Below are 6,000 nucleotides of genomic sequence, written 5' to 3' on the forward strand. Positions count from 1 at the left end.
GAACAACCATGGTGACATGACACACCCCTGCCTTAAGCCCACTTTTATCTCCATTAATTTTGACACATGCAAATGCAACTTCATTGAAAGACTTTATTGCACTAAGCAGTTTTCCTCCCAATCTATTTTCGCTATCGTAGATGGTCACTGTGCCTACAAACAGTGGTGTTCCTCAGGGCTCATATCAATCAATCAATCAATCTATCTAAGAGTTATCCTGTTAGGGGTTACGCATTATTATTATTATTATTATTATTATTATTATTATTATATTACTACTACTACTACTACTACTATTACTACTACTACTACTACTACTATTTCTACTACTACTACTACTACTACTACTACTACTACTACTACTTCTATTACTAAAACTTCTACTACTACTACTACTACTACTACTACTACTACTACTACTACTACCAATACGTCTACTATTACCTCTACTACTACTACTACTACTACTACTACCACGTCTACTACTACTGCTATTACTTCTACCACTACTACTAATAACAATAATAGTAATACCTACTTCCACTTTAGTCTTGGGCATGATTCTCCGTCCGTTATAAGTGAATAATGATAATTTGATTTATTCTCCTTTTTAAGTTTGCGACGATGCGCCGGAAGCAGTGGAGGAGGAGCGCTGCCTTATAAAGTGTTATGTTTCAGACTCGAGCTCATAAATTTCCTCCTTTTTGATGGCGTGTAGTCGGCCATTAATCAGGCGCATGTGTGGTCAGCCTTCATCTTGTGCGAGACGCCATCCATTAGGGGCCGTGGGCGTGCATGGTGTACATCGCATCCTGAAGAAGGGGAAAAAGAAGGAGAACGAGGAGGAAGAACACGTGAGAGGGGAAGAGTAGGAGGAGAAAAGGCGAACAAAGGGAGAGTAAAAAGAAAAATTAAAGAGTAGGATAAAAGGCGTGGTGTAGATCGTATCTTGAAGAAGGGGAAGAAGGTAGGGTAAGAACACGTGAGAGGGGATCGAAGAGTAGGAGGAGAAACGGCGAACGAAGGGAGAGTAAGAGGAACAAGGAAAGAGTAGGAGAAAATAATTATGTGGTGCATATCGCATACTGAAGGAAGAGAAGGCAGAGGAAGAACACGTGAGAGGGGAGCTGAAAGAGTAGGAAAGGAAGAGGTGGCGAAAATTAGAGAAGGTATAGAGTAAGAGGAAAAACGAAAGAATAGCAGAAGAGTTGAAAGATGCTGCGAAAACTCGGAAAAGGAGAGGCGGTGGCTGAATCGACAGAGTAACGGCGCCGCGTTCACGAGGACGGGAGTTCAATCCCCGCCCGGTGCCGCCAAGCTGGGATTTTTCAGCCGCCGCCGAGTGGCTTAAAACTATCCACATGCTGTCCAGAAGACCACCTATCAACCCGGACTCTAAATTCTAGGATTAAAGATGAGCTCCGGGAGGGCAGCATGAGCCAATGCAAGATGGCGCCACTATAAACACTCGCCTGCGCCAGAACGGGCTGGGCCGACCATCAGGCCCCACCGGAAGAAGCCTTGGGCCGACCATCAGGCCCCACCGGGAAGGAGCCTACCGGCGCAATAGGCCGCGACGTAAAAAATAAAAAAAATATATATATACAAAAATGATCTGCTTAAAATGAATGTTTAGTGGGGTGCATTATACGCTATAGCTGCGCGTGGCTGCAATGCTCATCGTATACCGTAGCTAGCCTCTTATAATACATACACAAAAAACTGGATTGCTGGACTGCTATTTGAAGACCACAGTGGCAAAGAAGTGAAACGGGTTCTGTATGAGTTCTAAGGGTAAAACAGCGGACTACAACCACCCAAGAGTAGACAAGAGGAAGTAAAGGGGAGGCCGTTGCAAAGGCTATCTCCCGGACCTTCAACTGAACTGAACTTATAATGCAGCCTATAATATATCTATCCTTCTTCCGCTTTACCCGCCGCTGCGTCTCTCCATCACAAATCCCTGACGCTTCTTCCGCCTCTCCTCGCCGCTATTCTTGTCTCGCAGGTGTGTAATATAGATAAGCGAGAAAAGGTTATCAGTAGGAGGCAGGCAGGTGGGTAGGAAGGAAGGTGGGAGGGAAAGAAGGAAGCTTTTCTTACGCTCCATCTTCCTTCTCTTTTCTCATCACGTAGACGATCGGTAAAATCCCTCCTTGTCGTCGTCGTCCAATAATTAATTAATATGGCGACGAAAATACCTTGCGAGAACAGTGTAAAAGTTTGTTGATGAAGGCGTCGTGAGAAGAAGAGCCCCCCCCCGACCCCCTCGCGCCCTGAGAGAGAGAGGCGGTGGCAAGACTTAAAGAAATAGCTCAAATATATACAAAATGCGTAGAGTTGCAGAGTCCTTAGAACCTATAAAAAAAAATGCCACCGTTACATAAAATCACACAAAAACAAATTATAGACTTCAAGAATTGCCGTTAAATTAGTCTACAGCCTTTTTTTCAATTATTAGATCTTAAACAGAATGAATGAAACGTAAACCTCAAAATCAGCCACGAGAATAAATTGGATTTCGTAATATGGATGCTTTGACAACTTACTACATCTACGTCATTCATTAACCAGGGGCCATATTCAGAAAACACTTACAAGTAACGTTGTAAGGCCGAGGTACAACCTCCGAGCCTTACACCCGAATTCAGGAAGCATCCGGGAGGTTGTAATGGAGGTGTAAGGAGGATGTAAGTTACAACCTCGACGGAGGTGGTGTAAATCTTACAACCTTTTTTATACTGACATGAAATATGTCCTAATTAGTGTTTCTTGACAAAAAAAAATGAAAGTATAAGAGTCAATATGGCAAATTCCTTCCATAAAAGCGAGATGATACAGGGGTTGCGTTTGTTTACAACTGATTGATTGATTGATAGTTTATTGTTGCAGGTAAAACATCCTCAGTCAGACCATTGCCAGCACCCACGATTTTATTGGCTAAAGGACAAAAATACATTCGATAATACTGAAGTCTAGAGCCAGTATGCATTTCACTATAAAAACAAGGTTTATCCCATGCTTTTTTTGTGTTTTGAACGATTCTAACCTTCGCTTTCATCAGAAATGCTTCGGTTTCCCCTTCCCCCCCTTCGGGTGAGGAAAAAGGGGAAACGATGTATTCACCGATGCCAATGAGGTCAAAACATAAAAAAAACATAAAAAACACAGAAGAAACTGTTGTACATGGTGTAATTTTTAATGGTTTAGCTATTAATGTGTAGAATGTGGTGCAGCAACACTATAATAATTAAGTCCGCCGTGGGGTGTACACCATGTCGCCTGCCTCTGCCCTCAGGTTGTCCGGAGGGTGTAAGTCTGTAAGGAGTTACACCCTCGGGCTTACAACCTGCTTTCTGAATATGGCCCCAGGTTGTCGAAATAGCTGCTGAGTGCACTAACCCATTATGCATGGCTTCCTTAGGTTACAAGAAAGAACTCGACTCAGCAGTCATCACAGGTATAAGAAGGACCGCAAAGGGGAGGACCAGATGATGCTGTGATAGGGTTTTATCAGCCGGTAACGCTAAAGTTTTATCACGGTCGGAATATGGCTTGTTTACGTTCTGATACAGCGTGAATCAACCTCAAGACGAAAAGAGCCTGAGGGGGTTGGAAGGGTGACGTTATTTCTGGGGTTCCAGGCGTTTGGGCCAAGACAATGCTAGCTGAAAGGTCCCCGGGGTAACAGTCGAGGCTTTGTCGCCGTGATATTACCCGCCTCCCTCGCCCTATCTCCCGGGATTTTCATTATTATGGAGCTCCTGAAGGTGGGCGCCGGCTGGTGATTATTCAGAACGGCGGCCGCGGCTCGGAAGACGTAAAAGGTGCATTGTATTTCCTCTATTGTGCTGCCGAGGCCCATTGTTCGGGGCTGTCTCAAGATTTTTTAGACAAAGGAATTTTATCCCCCACATATATAAGGGGACAAAAACGATACGTGACCTATCCCAGATATTTCTCTTTTTTTTTTTCATAAACAATGGTCATTAGAACAAAGATGTTTTTAAAATGCCATTTCAAAACTATCATATTGGGCTAAGGAACAGTCCGAACAGATGTTATCCAACTAATTAACAACAAAGCATTAATCTGTCTATTACAAAATATGATTCATTTGTAATACAGGAAGCGTTACATATTCTGATATGTTTGTATTTATTCATCAGAAACCACTGAAAAAAAAAGACCGGTGCTGTGAAAGATTTATTTTAGAGACTATGAAATTTACTGCGTAGATATTAGCATTGTGTGCTGGGTATTGTGTGTTTTCCTTTCTTTTTCCATTACAAGAGCTATAAGCTACATGAGCTATAAGCTATATGGAGACATAAGGTCGACCCTTTCAGACGGGGCTACGTACTTAGCAGCGCTTCTCAGCAGCTCAGTAGTTCTACCGCTTGTAAATAAGTAAATAAGTAATAATAAGTAAGTAAGTAAAGATAAATGGGGGCTTTCATACGCAGCCACGACCACAAGAAAGTAGCGCTGTAGACGGTTTGAGTGGTTGCCTTTGCCGCCGGTGGCGACCACAAAAAGTAGCGCTGCTCGCCTCGATACCACCGACGCGCGCGAGTAGCGATGCTGAAGCGCTGCTCAGCGGTCCTGTTTGAAAATTGAAAGGGGCCTATTTTTTTTTTTTTAATATTTGTCGCTACCTAAAGGTTGGAGCTGGAGCCCGTCAGGGTCATGCAGGCATGTCCCTCCACGGAGGGACCATGGGCCCTTGTCGGGTGACGGTCCATGAAGAGGAGAGGAGAGGATGACGACAGACCGGGTCTATCGGCTGACGTTAACCGAGCCGACCAAGTCGGTCTGTCGACGAGGACTGGCGTGTCTCTGAAGGGGCCTAAAGGCCCGCCTCAGTAAATGGGTCACTCGTGAACCCAAGCTCAAGTTCAAGCTCGGGCTGTGATAACTCGCTAGGGAACATGTAATTACTTTGAAAACACCATAAACAATTACCTTTCTCAACAAACTCATATGAATAATTATAAATTTTCCAGCTTATATTATCGGAAAAAATATGTTATCTTATTAGATAGCTAATAAATTGCTGTTATCTACTTTAAATACACAGTAAGAGGACAGATTTCAAAGGGCTGCCAAATAGTGAGGGAATCAAAACAACACCCAAGAAGAAGAAGAGGAAGAAACTGGGAAACTGGATTGCCTTCTTTCCTTATATTCGTCCGTGTGTGCGTGCGTGTTATCTCTGCGTCTGTTACGGCCTGTAAGGACGTCAGTGTGGCCACGGTGCTTAAATAGACGCTAAGTGCATGGCGTGACAGTGCGGGGGAGCGGCGGGAGGAGGGAAAGCAGAGGAGTGGTGGTGGTGCCGCGGGAGGGAAAGCTGACAGGTGTGTTGGTGCAGGTGTGGAGGTAGAGTTAACAGGTGGGGGAAAACAGTTGTGGAGATAGAGTTTACAGTCGTGGGAATAGTTGTGGAAGTAAGAACATAAGAACCTTTGTGGAACTACTGTTGTGGAACTACAGTTGTGAAAATAGTTTCTAGTTGTGGAAATATAATTCACACAGGGGTGAAGAGTGCCCCAGAAAGTAAGGCCGTGGGACAGTGTTGGACGCCAGGAGCCAGACTGGAGTAGAGGGAGTTTTCTCTTGAAGACCAGCACTGGTGCCTCCCTTTGGATAAGGTGAGTGTCTAGACAGTGATAAAATTACTATACTGTTTACCATTGATGTGGTTTCAGGTCCTGCTCCACTGCCAGCCCAGTGCTCTGCATGGCCGTCAACAATGTAATAATGATGTTAGCACCAAAAATTATCCTTGATGGGCATGTTTGTAACATCTTAGGATTTAGTGAATAAGTGAGTCCAGTGCTTTCATGAAGGTTACTAAATTGCCACTATTTTTAGCATTCTCGGACAACTCACTATAAAGCCGCGGGGCACTCTTTACAAGTGTTCTGAAGCCCAGCTCCAGAATGACTCGGGCTCATAAAGGTTATGTTTTTCTGCACAGAGTCTCAGTGACAAATG

Source organism: Eriocheir sinensis, chromosome 10 (genome assembly GCF_024679095.1).
Source record: "Eriocheir sinensis breed Jianghai 21 chromosome 10, ASM2467909v1, whole genome shotgun sequence".
In the NCBI taxonomy this organism is placed as follows: Eukaryota; Metazoa; Arthropoda; class Malacostraca; order Decapoda; family Varunidae; genus Eriocheir; species Eriocheir sinensis.